This window comes from Girardinichthys multiradiatus, chromosome 9, assembly GCF_021462225.1.
Source record: "Girardinichthys multiradiatus isolate DD_20200921_A chromosome 9, DD_fGirMul_XY1, whole genome shotgun sequence".
In the NCBI taxonomy this organism is placed as follows: domain Eukaryota; kingdom Metazoa; phylum Chordata; class Actinopteri; order Cyprinodontiformes; family Goodeidae; genus Girardinichthys; species Girardinichthys multiradiatus.
Genome location: NC_061802.1, coordinates 1,255,141 through 1,276,063, shown reverse-complemented (window position 1 = coordinate 1,276,063; position 20,923 = coordinate 1,255,141).

The following is a 20,923-nucleotide window of genomic DNA, read 5'->3' as shown; positions in this document are numbered from 1 at the left end:
TGTAGAAGCGATCAGAATCGCTGGTTAGGATCTCATGTGTTCTGAATAATATGTGCATGTAACCTTGCTTATTGAAACTTTGATGTGTTATGTTGATATCGGGATCCGCCGCGGTCCTGGAGCTGTTTGTGTTTTTACTATCTGAGAGTCAACGCGGGTGCGTTGCAAGACTGGACTGTTAAAACGACCTCATGGTAAAATCCTCCATTTCCCCTTTGTCTTCAACCTCACTGTGCTAGCTTGCCGCCAAAAGTTAGAATCCTTTGTGCTCAGGAGTTAGGGGGAAGTTTTATGATCAGAAGATCATAAAGGACAATCGGAGCTGCGCTCCAAACCCCACCACTCGCCACCACACAACCACTCATATTCTCATTTTCCTTCGTCTGTAGTGCCATAAACTGCTGGTTGATTCAATACATACCCACTACCGTTTGTTGATTTTTGCTTACTTAGATGTGTTTGTAGAATTTTGCATGTTGAGTAGGTGAAAATTAATAAATATTCACATAGATAAAGAGAGAGCGTTTTGTGTTCATTGTGTGCACAAAGTGATTCATTAGTCAAGATAAGGTTAAAGTTCCACACGTTTCAGCAGAAACGGTCGATTAAACAGTGACATCTCCGGCAATAGTTATTAATTATTACGGAGTATTCAACGGTTGCAATTGTCAGAGGCGTTGAGCCACAATTACAACACCAGAAACATCTCTGGTCTCGATTCATAAATGAGGGTTTTTGGTTAAGAAATTGATTTTGTCAGATTATAATTTGTAATTATAATTATTGATTAAGATTAATCAATCAATAATCATAAACCCTAACACAAAGTATTCAATGAGAATATTTCATTCAATCAGATCTAGGATGCGTTATTTGAGTGTTCCCTTTATTTATTTGAGCAGTGTATATATGTGTATGTATATGTATTTATATATATATACATATATATATATATATATATATATGTATATATATATATATATATATATATATATATATATATATATATACAGGGGTTGGACAATGAAACTGAGACACCTGTCATTTTAATGTGGGAGGTACTCGTACTCGTCGTCCTCCGCTTTATCCGGGACCGGGTCGCGGGGGCAGCAGACTCCCCTCCCCCAGCGGATCCAACTCACCACCAGGTGGTGATCAGTGGACAGCTCAGCTCCTCTCTTCACCCGAGTGTCCAAAACATGCGGCCGAAGGTCTGATGATACGACAACAAAGTCGATCATTGACCTCCTGCCTAGGGTATCCTGGTGCCAAGTACACTGATGGACACCCTTATGTTTGAACATGGTGTTCATTATGGACAATCCGTGACTAGCACAGAAGTTCAATTACAAAACCCCGCTCGGATTCAGATTGGGGAGGTCATTCCTCCCGATCACGCCTCTCCAGGTGTCACTGTCGTTCCCCACGTGGGCGTTGAAGTCCCCCAGCAGAATAATGGAGTCCCCGGGAGGGGCACTATCCAGCACCCCCGACAGGGACGCCAAGAAGGCCGGGTACTCCGCACTACCACTCGGCCCGTAGGCCGATATGATAGTCAGAGACCCGTCCCCAACCCGAAGGCGCAGGGATGCGACTCTCTCATCCACTGGGGTAAACCCCAACATTAGATGGCTGAGCTGGGGGGGCGACAAGCAAACCCACCCCAGCCCGCTGCCTCTCCCCGTGGGCCACTCCAGAGTAGAAGAGAGTCCAGCCCCTCTCGAGGAGATGGGTTTCAGAGCCCACGCTGTGCGTGGAGGCGAGCCCGACTATTTCTAGTCGATATCTCTCGACCTCCCGCACAAGCTCAGGCTCCTCCCCCCCCAGCGAGGTGTCATTCCACGTCCGCTGAGGTCTTCACCTTCGTCTGCCACCCAATCCTCTTTGCACCGGTCCCTCACGGTTCCCCCTGCAGGTGGTGGGCCCACTGGGGGATGGTCTCGCGTCTCTCATTCGGGGTTGGCCCGGCCGGGTCCCGCGAGGAGCAACCCAGCCACCAGGCGCTCTCCTACGGGTCCTGACCCCAGGCACAAATTGACGCTGTATTGGCCGCACCACACTGATAAATTATTGTGGTCTAAAACCAGGTGTTTCAGTTTCATTGTCTGTTAGGTATTATTCAGTCAACTCAGAGGCAAGAACGATACAGTCAGAGTTACTTGCAGCAAGGGTAGCCCACTTTGCTGTGCAACTACAAAGTTTTGACACCCTATCTCTTTATTTATATGCACAGTTCAACAGACAGTTCAGACAGGGTGTGTGTGAGACAGAAAGGAGGCTGGTTCTCACGGAGATAACGATGATCTCACACACACAGGGAGGAAGGCATAGTGCAGGTGCCTTGCAACACAAAGTTTTTACATGAGTGATAACAAGTTTTCGCACCCATCCAACAGTCCCTCCTTTTATCACAAGTAAAAACATTTAATATAAAAACGAGTAAGAAAAATACTTTGTATGAGCAGAAATTCACGGACGGCAAACAGATTATATTTTGTGGGAAATACTCATACGGTCCCGCCGCCCTCGGCAACCATTAAAAGTTAAATGTTGATTAATACTAGAAATCATAAAAATAAAAGAATAATACTTAAAATCATAAAAATAAAAGGATAATACTTGATGAAAACAGTGAAACATAATAAAGGAATTTAAAAATCTGCCCTGTTTATGTCATCATTGTACTTTTTCTCATTTCACTTAAGCAACAACTTCTTTCGATTTTCTGCTGTAAGGTCATTTTATGAAATACAATGTATGAGTACACTCAGGCTTTCGATGTGATTTATTTACAACATGTCATCATAATCGTCCCCTTCATTTTCGTGCATTTCCACCTGGTTCAGTGTTGCATATGCCACCGTGACTGACTGAGTTACTATTCTTTGTACCATGCATTTGCAACATGGGATAATACATATTGACAGGAGACACAGAAGGCCCATGCATGCTATTACTGCAACTAAGAGAACCTTAAACAGATTTATCCATCCTCCTGTGAGCATCCAATGTAACCAAGAAGAGTTAGGATCTGGGTGGTCATGTGTCATGACATTTTGCAGATTCCGTAGGTTGTTTAATGCTCCCGTTATGTTTGCAGAGTGTATATTATCTGGGATATATGTGCAACAGGTGTTATTCAATAGAACACAAATGCCCCCCGTTGATGCTGTTAGAATATCCAAAGCCATGCGGTTCTTAATTATCATGGCTCGCATAGCGCTCATTTCTGTGTTTTGACCCTCATCTACTATTATGGAGTTATTTAGAAACAATCCAAATCAATAACTTAAAGTTTCCACACGCAGTATTAATTTGCCCACACCTAACCAGGGTAAGAGAGATAATAATGTTTTATCATCTTTAGACCAAAGTTTAAATTCATCTGGGACATTTGTTCCCCAAATGGGGTCATGTGGTTTAACATCTATCTCCCTTTTTGATCTCCTATGTGGTATAACTATAGTCTGCTTACTAAGTACCACAGTGTGATCTGATGTGAAAACTGGGGCACATACACCATACCAACTGGGTGGAAGTACATAAGCGTTATTATCACATAACCATGCCACCCCTTCTATCCAGTATGTGCCGTTTCCGGGATTATTCCTGTAAGTGTAGAAGTAGTTACATTTCGTAGTATTCCCTACAAAATGAGTATGATTCCCTGTAATATTTTGTCTTATGCAGTGTCGATGGTTTCCGGGGTCTGTTACATATGCTTTGAATGGTTCTGATATCCCTGTAATGTTGAGAGGTTGCCATTGTTTTCTGTCGCAAGTGCAGTTTTCTGGGTCACAACTGTAATTTAATCTCTGGTTACTGAAAGATTGGTCTGGCATAAGAAATAACTTTTTATTTGTGTTTCCTATCAGGTCCATTGATATGGCGCAACTTGTCTCGGTGAGGTTCATAGCTTTGACATATATGGTGGGGCCTTGGGAATGCACGGGCATTATAGAACACACATAACAATCAGTTTTATTTTGAGTTTTAGCTGTGTCATACACATAACGATACCAGTAATTTTGCAGAAATGGGTGTGTGTCATGTTCTTCCGTCAGTGTTCTGAGATGGGTCCCGTCTGATGTCCATCTCTTCTGGTGCGGTATCACCTCCTGTGGATCCTGCTTTAGATAGAGAAAGAGTCCTGCTACCAGAATTAAGCTCAGGCTTATCAGTCCTGTCCACATGTTACAGAGAGCCATTTTATAATTGGGCGCAGATCAGCTGTTTTCTTCACCGGTTTGAGACGCTGGGCCATATGGGTCCTCCAACCCCTTTGAACCCGGACTTCCTTCTGCTACCCCGTCGGTTGGTTTGGCTCCTGTAACGGCAAAATTGGCTTACAGTGGCTTTTATGGATCCAGGAAGGCCTCTCTGCTATTTTCAGAGCTGTGGGCATTGTCAGGAGTATTTGAGTGTGCCCGACTCCACCTGCAGGTGGATAACTGACTTCCTGTCTGACAGGAAGGAGCGCGTGAGGCTGGGGAAGCACGTCTCTGACTCCCTGACCATCAGCACCGGTTCCTCCCAAGGCTGTGTTCTCTCTCCTCTGCTCTTCTCCCTGTACACCAACAGCTGCACCTCCAGTCACCAGTCTGTCAAGCTTCTGAAGTTTGTGGACGACACCACCCTGATCGGACTCATCTCTGATGGTGACGAGTCCGCGTACAGATGGGAGTTGGACCATCTGTTGGACTGGTGCAGCCAGAACAACCTTGAGCTCAACGCTCTAAAGACAGTGGAGATGGTTGTGGACTTCAGGCAGAACCCAGCCCCACCTGCCCCCATCACCCTCTGTGACTCCACAATTGACACTGTGGAATCTTTCCGCTTCCTGGGAACCATCATCTCCCAGGATCTCAAGTGGGAGCCAAACATCAGCTCCCTCATCAAGAAAGCCCAGCAGAGGATGTTCTTCCTGCGGCAGCTGAAGAAATTCAACCTGCCAAAGACTATGATGGTGCACTTCTACACAGCCATCATTGAGTCCATCCTCACCTCCTCCATCACCATCTGGTACGCCGCTGCTACAGCCAAGGATAAGGGCAGGCTGCAGCGTGTCATTCGGTCTGCTGAGAAGGTGATTGGCTGCAGTCTACTGTCGCTCCAGGAACTGTACACCTCCAGGACCCTGAAGCGGGCAGGGAAGATTCTGGCTGATCCCTCCCACCCCGGTCACAGACTCTTTGAGACTCTCCCCTCTGGCAGGAGGCTGCGGTCCATCCGGACCAAAACCTCACGCCACAAGAACAGTTTTTTCCCATCTGCCACCAGCCTTGTTAACAAAGCCCAGAAACCACCCTGACATTCTCCCTTCCCCCACACCCCCCCCTTTTTTTACTGACAGGACACCTGTAACCTGTAACTCTATGAGTTACATTAACGCTCAGCTTGGACTCCTGCTTTACTTGCACAATGATCATCTGCACTGTTGTATTGCTCTTGCATCTTATACTGCTCTGTATTTACTCTCACTCACTTAAAACTGTGCACATATATTTATATTATATTGTAGATATGTTTATACTGTTTAATTTGTATTGTATTGCACCGACTACGCCAAAACAAATTCCTTGTATGTCCAAAAACGTACTTGGCAATAAAGCTTTTCTGATTCTGATTCTGAAACGGCCCTTTCCACCGAGGAGTGCTCCAATCCTTCCGGTGGAGTGTCTTAATCAGGACCAGGTCTCCAGGCCTCAGGTCGTTCTGTGGGATAGGAGCAGAGATTATCGGCAGACCACTGGACATTTGTGCTTCTTTTGTCTGCAACATTTTATTCATCCACTCAGCTAATGAAGTTTCCTGTTGTGCTTTCTCTATGTCATTCATATCAGAAGGCAGAGGAAACGGTCTGCCATGTACTATTTCACATGGAGTGAGCCCAGATTGATTTGGAGTTATTCTCATCCATAGTTTGACCAGAGACAGACAGTCTGGCCACGGTCTGCCTGTCTCCTCAACTGTTTTTCTCAGTCTGTTTTTTATTGTTCCATTTGTTCGTTCAACCAGCCCAGCAGATTGTGGGTGGTAAGAACAATGATTTTTTAACTGAAACCCTAATGCTTTAGAGCACAGTTCTATTACATTATTTACAAAATGAGTCCCATTATCTGATCTTATGATTTGTGGGATACCATATGTAGGGAAGAAATGTGTCACCAAACTTTTTGCCACCGTGAGCGCATCACAGTGTTTCGCAGGATACATCTCAACCCACGTTGAAAATGCATCAATAACCACTAAACAATATTTCTTTCCCCCTGACCATGATAACTCTATGAAATCCATGTGTATCGTGTGAAAGGGATGAATTGCTGCTGGGAACTGGCCTCTTTTGGGTCTCATATTTCCCTGTGGATTATGTTTGCAGCAGATAATACATGATCTACAAAAATTCTTTGCATAGTCAGAAAAATTTAAAGCGTAGAATTGATGTTTCACCAGATGTGACATATTTCTCTGTGACACGTGGCATTTACCATGAGTCACCACCGCCGAGTCACAAACCCTTTTTTGGTAAAACGGGTTTGTTTTCTATGTGGTATATATCATCTTTTTTCTCAGCCCCTCTTTTCAGCCAGGCCTTTATTTCAGTACTGGGTGCTGTCTGTTGCGCATCTTTCAGTACTGACATGTCTATAAATAGCAGGTCAGTCATTTTTAGTGTTAGGGGTTCTGTTGCAGCTTTCTTTGCAGTTATGTCAGCAAAAGTATTCCCCTTTGTTTCTGTGCTAGAATCTGTTTGGTGAGCCTTACATTTACAGAGTGCTATTTTACCAGGTAGCTGTATTGGTGATAATAATCTTGTCAAAAGATTAAAATGTGTTAACTCTGTTCCTGATGTTTTAAAACCTCTATTTTGCCAGATTTTAGCATGGTGATGTACTGATCCAAAAACGTATTGGCTGTCTGTGTATATAGTAAGTATCTGTCCCTCATGTAGTTCACATGCTCTCACTACAGCATACAACTCTGCAGTCTGGGCTGAGCATGTTTTGGGCAAGGATTTAGCTTCTATTATGCTGTCAATGGTTGTCACTGCGTAACCAACTCTATTTTTCCCATATTCATCTTTTGATGCTGACCCATCTACAAACACAGTTTGTGAGTTAGGCAGTGGCGTTTGGGAAATGTCCTGTCTGGGTTTGGTGTCCTCTTCTACTTTTGCTTTACATGAATGTGGCTGTCCGTCCTCTGCCGTAGGTATTAAGGTACTTGGGTTTAACGGGCCACATCTTTGCAAGGTAATATTTGGTTGTGAGAGTAGTAGAGAGGTTAATGCAATATGTCTTGCATGTGTCAAAAAAGGAAGTGAGGTCTGTAGTAAAACAAGTGAAACAGAATGGGGAACTTTTAACGTCAGCGGGTGGCATAGAACTATTTCAGCTGTTTGCTTCACTGCTTCAGCGGCAGCAGAGCATGCTTGCAAACAAGCAGGAAAACCCCCGGCCACTGCGTCGAGTTTCTTTGAGTAAAAGGCTAGGGGTCTATCTTTAGACCCAAAGGGTTGTGTCAGTACAGCTTTCATATAGCCCTGACATGAGTCCACGCACAGCGTGAATGGTTGGCTGTAGTCTGGTGAGGCTAATGTAACTGTGGTTTGCAGTAAGTTCTTTAAGTTAATAAATGCTTTTTCCCCCTCTTCTGTCCAAATAATTTTGTCCCTTAATGTCATGTTTGTTCCATAAATCATAGATTGTAATGGTTGCACTATGGCTGCATAGCCGGGCAGCCACTCTCTGCAGAAATTACAAAGTCCTAAAAAGGACATCATTTGCTGCTTTGTTATTGGTTTTGGGGCTTCATGTATGGCTGTTTTTCTGCTATTCAGCAGGGAGCGTCCATTCTGTGACAGTGTTTGCCCTAAATAAACTACTTCATTTTTACAAAACTGCAGCTTATCTCTTGACGCCTTGTGGCCTGTTTGGTGTAGGTGCTTTAACACAGTAATTGTGGCCTCTTCACAGTGTTTTTCTGTGTCTGATGCTACTAAAATGTCATCCACATATAGCAGAACTTGACTGTGTTCTGGTATTATGCAGGTGCTCATTGAGTACCTTAATGCTTGTGTATATACATGTGGGCTTTCACTGAAACCTTGTGGAAGCCTAGTATAGGTGTATTTCTTTCCTTTAAACTGAAAACCAAACAAATGCTGTGATTCTTCATGCAGTGGTACTGTGAAGAAAGCATTACTAAGATCTATTACTGAGAAATACTTTTTATCTGGGGTCAGTGAATGCAGCAATGTGTGCGGATTTGAAACATCTGGAGCTGCATGCTGTACAATATCATTTATTTGTCGGAGATCTTGAACCATTCTCCACTTTCCTGTGCTGGCTTTCTGCACAGGAAAAATAGGTGTGTTACACGTAGCTTCAGGGGCTTCTCTTAATATTCCTGATTTTAACATGTCCTGTATTACTGGCTTAATACCTTCCTCGGCTTCTGGCTTTAAGGGGTATTGACGGACTAATGGCCTTTTTTCAGATATTAGTTTAACCTTGTATGGTGGGAACCCCTTTATTAGTCCTACATCAGTTGATGATTGGGACCACAGTTCAGGTGGGACAGCTTTCAAGGCAGAGTGATTTAGATTTTGTTTTTCTTCAGCCAGACACTGTAGCTTTCAGTCAGCTTCATCCATATGCGTTTTTGGATGTACTCTGATCACCCACCCTAGAGTGAGTCTCCAGATCCCTGTATTATGATCTATTTTCCAGTCAGAGTTTGTTGATGCCTCATATCTCCCTCTCTCAGCTCTTTGTAGAAAATTTTCTGAATTCTTCCATTGACCCCCTACAGGTTTAGTCAGTGATAGATGAGGGGTGTGGTCTTTAAACAGTTGTAGTTGTTTTTCCGACAGTAGGACTGAGGCAGAGGATTTCCCTGTTTTGGTGTCAACATACAGATGCTGTATGGTAACGGTTTGATTATTCTCTCTATGAAAAACAGTGTCATATTGATAATCTGGCCCTGCAGTGTTTTTGTATCTCATAGTCACATGGAGTTCAGTATCTGGCATGTACTGAGTTTGTTGAAAAATTTGTTTTTCTCTTGTTTTTCTTAGCAGCTCTCTAGCTGTTGGGGATGGTCCTAGATCTAGAGACCAGTAATAGTGTGGTTGTGAGGACCCGTGTACAACTAGGGCTCCCTCCTAAACAATAGCTTTCATGCCTGTTTCTGTAGACACGATGTTTATGTGTAACTTCTGCATAATGTCTCTCCCTAGCAGATTTACTGGACATTTCTGACTAATTAGAACGGGAGCCTGGCATGTGGATCCTGTTTCAGGCTCTTTTATGATCACCGGTGTGCTTAGATTATGGACCTCTGATGTACCGGCTGCAGATCTAACATGTACTGCAGTGTTAGAATATTTTACTCCAGGTGGGGGTTCAGTTAATACTGTCCTACATGCCCCCGTGTCACACAAGCAGTTGTACACTTTTTCATTTATTATTATGTTCTTGTAGGTTAAATCTTGTTTTTTGCTTAACGCTATCAGTTCTAAGGCTGCTTGTATGTCAACTTCCTCCATATCAGAGTTATCTTCTTCCCCTTGTTGTGGATTTTTCTTATCAAAGTGGGTAGAAGTTGACTCATAACAAGAGAAAATCCGGACTTTGTCTAAATAAGTTTTATTCAAAGGCATTCAGCGTTTGAAGACCCTGACACTGAGGTTAGTCAGTGAAACAGAGCCCCGATCAACATTTACACACAGTATTTACAGGTCCTTCTCAAAAAATTAGCATATTGTGATAAAGTTCATTATTTTTCATAATGTCATGATGAAAATTGAACATTCATATATTTTAGATTCATTGCACACTAACTGAAATATTTCAGGTATTTTATTGTCTTAATACGGATGATTTTGGCATACAGCTCATGAAAACCCAAAATTCCTATCTCACAAAATTAGCATATCATTAAAAGGGTCTCTAAACGAGCTATGAACCTAATCATCTGAATCAACGAGTTAACTCTAAACACCTGCAAAAGATTCCTGAGGCCTTTAAAACTCCCAGCCTGGTTTATCACTCAAAACCCCAATCATGGGTAAGACTGCCGACCTGACTGCTGTCCAGAAGGCCACTATTGACACCCTCAAGCAAGAGGGTAAGACACAGAAAGACATTTCTGAACGAATAGGCTGTTCCCAGAGTGCTGTATCAAGGCACCTCAGTGGGAAGTCTGTGGGAAGGAAAAAGTGTGGCAGAAAACGCTGCACAATGAGAAGAGGTGACCGGACCCTGAGGAAGATTGTGGAGAAGGGCCGATTCCAGACCTTGGGGGACCTGCGGAAGCAGTGGACTGAGTCTGGAGTAGAAACATCCAGAGCCACCGTGCACAGGCGTGTGCAGGAAATGGGCTACAGGTGCCGCATTCCCCAGTCCTGGGCTACAGAGAAGCAGCACTGGACTGTTGCTCAGTGGTCCAAAGTACTTTTTTCGGATGAAAGCAAATTCTGCATGTCATTCGGAAATCAAGGTGCCAGAGTCTGGAGGAAGACTGGGGAGAAGGAAATGCCAAAATGCCAGAAGTCCAGTGTCAAGTACCCACAGTCAGTGATGGTCTGGGGTGCCGTGTCAGCTGCTGGTGTTGGTCCACTGTGTTTTATCAAGGGCAGGGTCAATGCAGCTAGCTATCAGGAGATTTTGGAGTACTTCATGCTTCCATCTGCTGAAAAGCTTTATGGAGATGAAGATTTCATTTTTCAGCACGACCTGGCACCTGCTCACAGTGCCAAAACCACTGGTAAATGGTTTACTGACCATGGTATCACTGTGCTCAATTGACCTGCCAACTCTCCTGACCTGAACCCCATAGAGAATCTGTGGGATATTGTGAAGAGAACGTTAAGAGACTCAAGACCCAACACTCTGGATGAGCTAAAGGCCGCTATCGAAGCATCCTGGGCCTCCATAAGACCTCAGCAGTGCCACAGGCTGATTGCCTCCATGCCACGCCGCATTGAAGCAGTCATTTCTGCAAAAGGATTCCCGACCAAGTATTGAGTGCATAACTGTACATGATTATTTGAAGGTTGACGTTTTTTGTATTAAAAACACTTTTCTTTTATTGGTCGGATGAAATATGCTAATTTTGTGAGATAGGAATTTTGGGTTTTTATGAGCTGTATGCCAAAATCATCCGTATTAAGACAATAAAAGACCTGAAATATTTCAGTTAGTGTGCAATGAATCTAAAATATATGAATGTTAAATTTTCATCATTACATTATAGAAAATAATTAACTTTATCACAATATGCTAATTTTTTGAGAAGGACCTGTATACCAAAAATGAGGGTGTTATCTCAACTTCAAAGAGTTTTAGAAATATGGCCCCTAGACCCTCCCCGGGTCAGAGTTAACAAAGTTATTTATGAGGGCACCCATCTACCTTCCCTTGAAATATACACTTCAGGAAGTGTTAACCATAAAACTCTCCAGCATTTGAATTTAGAGTCCATCTGCTCTAAATAACAGAACACTAATAAAACACAGAGGTCAGAGGAGAGAGGTGAAGGGAATATCAGAGCACTTTAAAATAATTTTCCATTACACTCCTTTCTTCTGATTACAAGATAATCACATAACTAAAAGAAAATTATTCAAAACCATCACCCCTCTCAGCTAACAGATAATCCAAAGCCATTCTATTTTGCAAACTCATAGTTCTTATAGCCTGCTGCTCCGTAGTTAGAACAGTGAAACCTTCCTCAGATAAAACAGTAAGATTAAAAGTTAACACAAAGGGATCAGGGACCAAAGATCCTGAAATAGTAGAAGGATCAGTTCTGATAGGACATGACTCAAATTTATGTCTGTTGATTAAAGCACATAAAACAGATATAATAGCTTCGCAACCTACTGTCTTCCCAAGGAAATAAGGTGTACTTTCCTCCTGTGTAATACAAATATCAGGATCTTTAATCGGATTTCTAATACCCTGAATTCTATAAAGAGTTCCTGTAGACGCACACGTTAAATTAATCTCACTAGAAAATGTACTAACATTTCTGCTTTCCCTAACAGTATAATTCCTCACCCAAGGAAAAATGACCTCCACCAACTGGTTATCTAGAAAGAAAGTAGCTAGAGCATAAGTAGTATCAATAGGAACTGGTACCAAAAATGGTTGATCATTAATAACACGTGAAATCAAACAACAAACATAACAACAATCATTTCTTATCTTCCTCACGGTTTGATGCATCAGTTGCCACCAAACATTATCAGCATGTTCATAGTAGTCAGAAAAGTGATGAAACTCTCTTCGAATCCGCTGATGAGTATTATTAGCACAATTCCTCAAATTAGCCTTACATTGTCTTTGCTGTACCTTTTCCCAAATGAACACAAGAGTTGTAAAAAATACTTGCAATACCAATCATTAGCATCAGAACAGACCATCTTCCATTTAACTACATTGTGACCTTAAAGTGGAATGTCCTTTCTTCTGGTACTGAAAGCAAACAGTTTTTTTTTAAAGAAAACAAATTATAAACACAACTTAAAAAACAAAGAATCCTGCTGTCTCTCCTGAGTGGCTTCAAGCTGCTCTGTTACCAGTCTGGTACAGGTGGGCGGTCGTAGGAAGCTCCTCTAGAAATATATTTAGAAACAGGAACTCTAACCTGCTGGAAGTTAGGCTTCCATAGTCCAACTAAACAACGGTGGAAATGAACACATTCAAATTTGTAATAATACCATAATGATAAATATCAAGTAATAAACATAAAAGTTAGATAAAAGCATCCAAGATTTCCTCCTCAGAGTCAGTCTTGCTGTCAAAGTGGGAGGAAAGAATCTCTCACTGTGGTGTGTGTGCAGTGAGGCAAATGACCTTATGATTTCTAACTTTCAGGCAATGCGATGGCCTTAAGTAGATTCTGAAATAACGTTGCACTGCCCAAGGGATTATTGTGACCTTGTAAGAACAGTGTTCTTCAACCACCTCTTCAATCACTCGCCAGTGATCAGCTTACAGTTCTTTGTCTTGTGGTGGTCCGCTGTCCTCACACCTTTCAGGCCTTGGATGATCCAGTTAGAAGATGACTTGTGTCCTGGAAGCCAGATGAAGCTGGAGGAGCTGGAGCTTTCCTGCAGCTTTCCTGCAGCTTTTCTCTGTGACTAGTAGGATCTGATATGGGCCATTCCAGCACCTGGACTTCCTGTGTTTTCTCCTAAATTCTCTGACCAGAATCCAGTCGCCAGGAATAACGGACTGGAGGGTGGAAGTGGCTGTTTCTGGTAATCCAGCCTTCACCATCTGTGAAACTTGAGAAAACACAGTAGACAGGTTTTGACAGTAAAACAACATCCTATCTTCACACAAAGATGTGGAAGAAAATGATCTTGGCAATATCCCCATGCCCAAATTAGGAGACCTGCCACACAGCACTTCAAAAGGACTGAGATTTACCTGTGTCCTTTGTCTCAATCTCATATAAGTGAGAACAATAGGTAGAGCCTTCACAACACTTGGCTAATTTTCAATTCAAAGTCCCATTCTCAAACCTAAGTGCTTAACTACATGAACTTCATCAAAACATCCAACAAAATCAAAAGAATTGATCTTCTGACTTCACCTGATATACTAGCAGTGACCATCAGCTAAATATTCTGAATATCAAAAATGTGACCTGATGTTTGAGGAAGGTCTGATTACAGGTCAACATTTCATAGTTTCAGAAAACCCAAAAAGAATTTCAAAAATGGTCTAATCTGTGGAGATGTAAAATTTCACAAAAAATCAACACCATAATTTCAGAGAGGTTTTCATAATGTGGTCTTAGGGAGCTATGCACCATTTATATAAACAAAGTACAACGTCTCTCTCGCATTGTCTCTAAGTCCTCACTGGAGGTATGAGCTACCCTTTTTCCATGGGTGCTAAAACTTTTGGAACCCCATGTTACTTTATTCTGACATTCCCCTCTTCTGGCGCAGGGTCCAACCCATGCGACAATCCAGCAAAAAGTTTGTACAAAAATGTTCTAATAACCAAGATCACATAACCTAGAACCAAAGAGATGAATTCTGACATAACTATGTGTCACTATGAATTTAACGAAAGCAACATAAAGAAAATCCAGATGTTTTTAACTGCAATTCAGTTCCATTAACAACTAAACACAAACTTCAATTATTCAGTTCATCAATGTCTCACTTAGAAATTAGTCACATATCATCCTAATTTGTCTTGTACAAAGATGAGTATTAGATTAATGGACATCCAATGTAATTTGGATGAATAAACCCTACAAATTGAATCTAATAAATAATTCCTACCAAGTATAAAGTCATGACTCTGATTCTTTATCAAAAATATATTCCTTACTTTTGCATATCTTGAACTGTCAGCTAGCTTAATGGCACCAGGGAAACTTTCAATCTAATAAATCACCAATGATTCTGTATGCAAAACTAATTCTTCAAACTAGTTTAAACTATTTCATTAACCTTTTAATAGTAAAACACATAAATCTAAAAGTCATGCTTCATCCTTAATTATTATACAAAAAAAAACATGTTATTAAGGCAACAATCACTACAAGCATTTTAATTCTATTGTCTCTTAAACAATGTTAAAACTCAGGAAGGGAGGTGCTGAGCGTTACCATGACAACAAAGGCATGAACCAACCTGGTAGGTGGGCGGAGTCAGGCAGAACTAACCTCTGATTGACAGCCTATGGGCGGGACCACAGTTTCTTCATCCCATCCCATCTTAGTGAACCTTAAACTACAAAACTGTTAACATGAACCTACCTCAGAAACAAGCTGCTTCTTAACTCTCCTGAAAACTTAAAGTTTTAATCAATCTGGGATTTAGAAACATTATTCTAAACATGAATTATTGTTTCATGCAACATATAAACAAACATTAATTCCAACAAAACAAAAACAAAACATCAAAGACAGACAAATGGCCAAATTTGAAGCTTCAAGAATTAAAAGAAATTTTTAACAATCTCTTTTCAGAATATGTTTTCTCAGCCATATCTTTTAATGCTATAATTGATCAATGTTGTTATGACAATCTTCAGGATCCTTTTTAAGATGAGTGCACATAGTCCAAAAAGATCTCAAAGTATTTAGAAGCACAGCAACAGTTTTCTCTTATATGAATCCAAATTTACTGATGCTGAATCCTTTTGCTAATTCTTTGTACTGTAACTCTATAATAATAACTACAATCTTGAGAGTTATTGTTATAATTCTCTTTTTGTTTGGCTCAATTTAATCGCAGCTGCATTCAAGAATTTCAGGTTAAATGCAAAGTAGTATTTTAATTTAATTCAATTCAAATTCAAAGATACTTTATTGATCCCCGAGGGGAAATTAGAAAAGTCAGCGTTGACATTTTTATGTTATATCCAAACTAAACAAAACTGCAGTGTTTGACTTAATCAGAAATTAAGATAAGAAGCTTGTCTCCAAACTGGACTTTTTCCCACATAGTGTTTCAAAAAGAACAAACATCATTTTCTTTAATTTGGCTATTTAAATTTTGAGAGTTGGGGAAAACTTATTACTAGAACCCCTCTTTAATAATCCAAATGGTGATAAATGTTCCAATATTTTATCTCTTAATAATCTGAAATTACCTTGTGTATCTTTGTACTCATATGTATTCCTTTAATCTTTAAACCCTAAGAAATCAAACAAGGAGACTTGAGTTTGAGCCGACCATCCTCTTACTGTTAAGAGAGCCTTTATTTCTTTTCTTTTCCTAAAATAAAGGATTTTACTTGTCTTGATTCTGTTATAAAAATCCTAACCTTGGTTCCAAAACTAAACTCTTCAACCCCAATCTGTGTCCCCAGAGTAGAAATTTTGAGTATTATTGCATTTCAAAGCCACCAAATGACTGGAACTCATCATTGACTTAGATCTATTTTAATAAGTAATCAGTCTACCTTTAATTAAGTATTATAATTTCATGGACCCAAAATCTATGGCTTACGGGCTTCAGGAGTCCAGGAACCACAAGTTGAGTACTACTGCATTGAACAATGGTGTTAACTTTCTGCAGAGATTGAAGGATTGGCTAAATATATTATTTCTGCTTGGACAATAATCAGATTTAAAATTATTAGTTCACAGCTCCTAATTTACCTCAGATCATATTTGCTTCTAACCCAGTTCATAAGAAGCTTCAGACAAACATTAAGCTAAAAAAAAAACCGAGAACAAAACCCAGATCTGTTTTAAAATAAATAAAAAACATGCTTAAAAAACTTGATACTGTGGTGGAAAATAACTCCACGGTTCTGAAGGTCTTTTCATGCAGAGTCTTTTAGGAAACATGAGATTAGTTTAATTTTTGTGTCCAATCAGATTCTTTCTAAATAACCCCATTTTTCATTCTCATTTTAAAGGTTTGTTTTACCAAGGAAAATGTGTTTAACAAAACCAATTACTCTCAAAAGTTTTAAAAGTTTTTAGCTGGTGATATCTTAGAAAACAACAAGTGTTTTAATATTTTTGTGCAACACAGAACTGATCAGGTGTCCTTTCCTTCTCCAAAGGGAGAAAAAAGGAAACTGCAGAACCAAACCTTTCATAGTTTTTGTCAGGACCTGATATAAGGTACAGTATAAATCAACACGCTGCATGAATCAGAAGAGGTAAGAAAAACCTAATATAACCTCTTCCCAGCAGCTGCTGTGAAAAACAATGAATTTGTACTTTCCATAAGCGTCAGTTAACACTTGTGGACAAAAACTGCACCAAACTGTAAATACTGTGTCAGAGACTGTATGAAGACCATCTGCAGTAGAACTAAGACTGTTTTAATGAGGTCTCTACCCATTAGATTTATGGGATACAAAATCTGACAACAGAAAATAATATCTGAAGGAGAAACCCATCAGGTTTTACGCATGCGCTGGGTTTTAAAAATGCTCCTTCATGAGATCTGTCCTGAGAATAACATAGAAACACATGGTTACTGCTGAGTTTTGGAGATGTTGTAACTTCCTCTGCTTTTAATAACTTTTAATAACTAGAATAATTGACCCTGAATATTCCACGACAAAAGAGAACTTGTTTCTCTGAAAGAATTAACTGGAAAGTATCAAATGAGTTAAATTATCACCCTTTTAAAGATACTTTTGTAACCCTAAAATAATATTTTAACCCGCTATATCTGTCAACGTCAATCAAGCGTCACATGAGCAGCGGTTAATAAGCGTTCTTCATTGCAGAAAATAGGAAAAGATTTATGCAAATGTGTGTGTGTTTGTACGTTACCTCCATCAGTTTCTAAATCACTCCAGAGTCAGACTGTCAGGCACACAGTCCTCTATCAGTCCAAAAAACAACCAGGCCCTTCCCAGGTCTGTTGGTGAGACATTCAATCATTCTTTGTCCACTTTAACTTCTCCAGGAGGGAGAAAGAAGAAACTTTGCTCCGGTTTCTCTTCTGCCCGCATAAGATGCTTTCAATATAAATCCAGTGTATCACTCTTCTGGGTCTGCAGCAGCATGGATCGTTGTCCATCTCAGTGGGTCCAGACTTCTTCTGAGTTTCGTTTTTTTTTTCTTGTAGAAAGTCACACTGCGATTTTCAACATGCAGGAAGGCAGATCTCTCTCTTTCAGGCCGTGCTGGAGAAGCGTCTCTGGTGTAGTAGCCATGGAGAAGGGCAGGTTTCTAAAATCCAGATTCAAAAACGCAGATGTTGAACTCAAATCCCATATATGTGTGTATTTGTGTGTGAGAGAGGCAGAAGAAAAGTTTAGTATAGGTTCAGATTTTGTACAAAGAAATATTATCAGTCAGTCAGTCAGTTGTCCACCTGCCTGTCACTTCCTTCCACAACATGAACTATACTCCTTTCTAAAACAACTTTCTTTTCGACTCTCTAATGTCTCTTTTCACTTTTACCTTCTTTTCCGACTGATCGCAATATTTAAGACAAACGAAACTTCCTTCAGGAAAGTTTTAACTCTTTAACACCTTAATTGATGCACTCTGTGCTTTTTAATCTTCTTCTTATGTTTTTTTATTTATTTTTCCATCAACTGTTTTACTTTAAACTATTTAAACTATTTAACTTATTTACACTCAAACTTCCACGCTGTGAAAAACCAAACTTATCTTCCAAATTAAAGCACATTTAACACAATCATCCCCACTTTTTCCTTTCATTATTTTATAAATCAGAGTATGAAGAAGGAGATACCCCTGATGCCTCAAGGTTCCAGAACCATTTTTTTTTACCCGTTCAGCGGCACGTCTGCCGTCTGGCTTTTCTCCTTTATGAGGTGTAGAAAATTGTTAAAAACTACCCGCAAAACCCTGTGTTTTGCTTTATCCCATTGTTACCAATGAGAACCTCCCTGTCATTCCTTAACAGGGTGACCAGGCCCTCAGCTGATGTCCTCCCTCTCGCAACTCTGGAACCTAATTAATTAGTTAGGAGATGATGGTTAATGTGTAATAAAAATAATAATATACATTATATCATACAGAGCAACTTCTCACCCAGATATATTTGAAGACAAATAGTTCGGATCTAATCAGCCAGAAGCCGCAGGCGGACATGAGGACTCCCCTCCGTAAAATGGAAGTGGACTGAGGACAACATCTCCAGGCTGGCCAGGCGTCCGTGTCCCATCCTGCGGTCTCCTCTGGCACGTTAGATCCTGTTCGTGACGCTAAAATTGTTGTGGATTTTTCTTATCAAAGTGGGTAGAAGTTGACTCAGAACAAGAGAAAATACGGACTTTGTCTTATAAGTTTTATTCAAAGGCATTCAGCGTTTGAAGACCCTGACACTGAGGTTAGTCAGTGAAACAGAGTCCTGATCAACATTTACACACAGTATTTATACCAGAACATGACAGTTTTATCTCAACTGCAAAGAGTTTTAGAAATATGGCCCCTAGACCCTCCCCGGGTCAGAGTTAACAAAGTTATTTATGAGGGCACCCATCTACCTTCCCTTGAAATATACACTTCAGGAAGGGTTAACCATGAAACTCTCCAGCATTTGAATTTAGAGTCCATCTGCTCTAAATAACAGAACACTAATAAAACACAGAGGTCAGAGGAGAGAGGTGAAGGGAATATCAGAGCACTTTAAAATAATTTTCCATTACACCCTGCAGAGGGCTGAGGCTGTAATTGTCAATTTTGGTTGGAGTTGGGGTTGTATACCGGTTTCTCCTGACAATCTCTTGCGTAATGCCCTGTTTTGCCACACCTCCGACAAACAATGCTTTGTGTGTTTCTGAAATCTCCCCCTCCTCTGCTCCCACCGCCTCTAAATCTTCCCCTCCCCCTTGACGAGTGTGCTGACACTTGTTGCAATGTTATTAAACCATCTTGCATTGAGAATGTGTCTGTTTTCCTGTGTTGTTGCGTTTTGTGTGCATGGTCTGCATATTCCAACGCCTGGGTGACAGTGCCTGTATTCTGATGAACCCAATGTTTATCTATGTATCGTCTGAGCTCAGGTTTTAATACTTGCAAAAACGCTCTCTTCAGCTGCTGTTGATATGCCCCGCCTTCTACCTCATTGTATGGTATAGCAGAGTTTGCTCTGAAAACACGTCTCATTCTATCCAAAAAATCTTGTGGGTCTTCCTCATCTTTCTGTTTACATTGTGAGATTTTGCCGTAATCTGCTGTCTGTGTGAATTCTGTTCTGATTCGGTCATAAAGGATGCGTAAGGCATCTCTTAAATCTGCTGAATTGTGCACCATTGAATTTCCCTGGGCATCATTTCCAGTGAAATCTCCGGCTACTCTACACCAGCGATGGCCGAAGAGCTGAGAAAGACACTGGTGCATTTCTCTGCCATTAAGATGGAAACTTCCTCTGAGTTCTGTGATAGCTGCTAAAAATTCCTGTACACCTTCCTGTATGTTCGGGATACCTTTTAAAGCGGCAGTTCTGTCTTCCTGCGTCCATGGCCTATATACTAGAATGGTTGGTGGCTGTGGATTATCAGCGTTACCTATGTTTGGATTGGCCACTTCTACAAGAGGAAATGTGTCTTCCTCTATTTTTTTTTCAGATGGATGAAATTTCTGTTCGTGAGCCTTTAAGGCTTCATTTGGGTATAAGCCGGGGTCAGTAGTGGTTTTCATTTCTTTTTTACTCCTAGTTTGTACGCCTGTGCTCCCCCAGAAATTAGGAGACCAGGAGCTCTGTTCTTCTGTTTTAAAAGGGTTGCTTGATTTATCTGGCTTTTTGTCGGGGGTTTGAGGAGGTGCTGCTGCTGCGCCTTCTTTCTCCTCCTCACGCTGTATCACTGCCTGTGTAGCAGGCGGCTGCGCTCCTGGAGGCTGCCGCCTTTGCTGTCTGAAGGCAGCTGTAGTCTCCTCCTCTTGCCGCACCATAACTGCGGCTGTTAACTTTTCTTTTACCGCTTCTCCCTCTTATCCTGCCTCTGTATGTCTCTCAGCTTGCTCTGTTCCAACCATTTTTCTGAGAGTTTATATTCAACCTTCCTTTGTTCTGTCTTTTGTCTCTTTTTAGTTTTCATTATTTCTAATTTTAGATCCCCTTGTAATTTTAAGACAGCCCTTGTTTCTAATTTGCCCAAAAACCCATGTTTTTTATTCCACCTATGGCAGATCATACCTGCTCCTTCCACATAATTCTCCATAAATTTTACATCTCCCTCCAAATTATTTTTCTGTTTCTGGTTCAAAAGTGGCTTGACCTGGGGAATGCGGCACCTGTAGCCCATTTCCTGCACACGCCTGTGCACGGTGGCTCTGGATGTTTCTACTCCAGACTCAGTCCACTGCTTCCTCAGGTCCCCCAAGGTCTGGAATCGGCCCTTCTCCACAATCTTCCTCAGGGTCCGGTCACCTCTTCTCGTTGTGCAGCGTTTTCTGCCACACTTTTTCCTTCCCACAGACTTCCCACTGAGGTACCTTG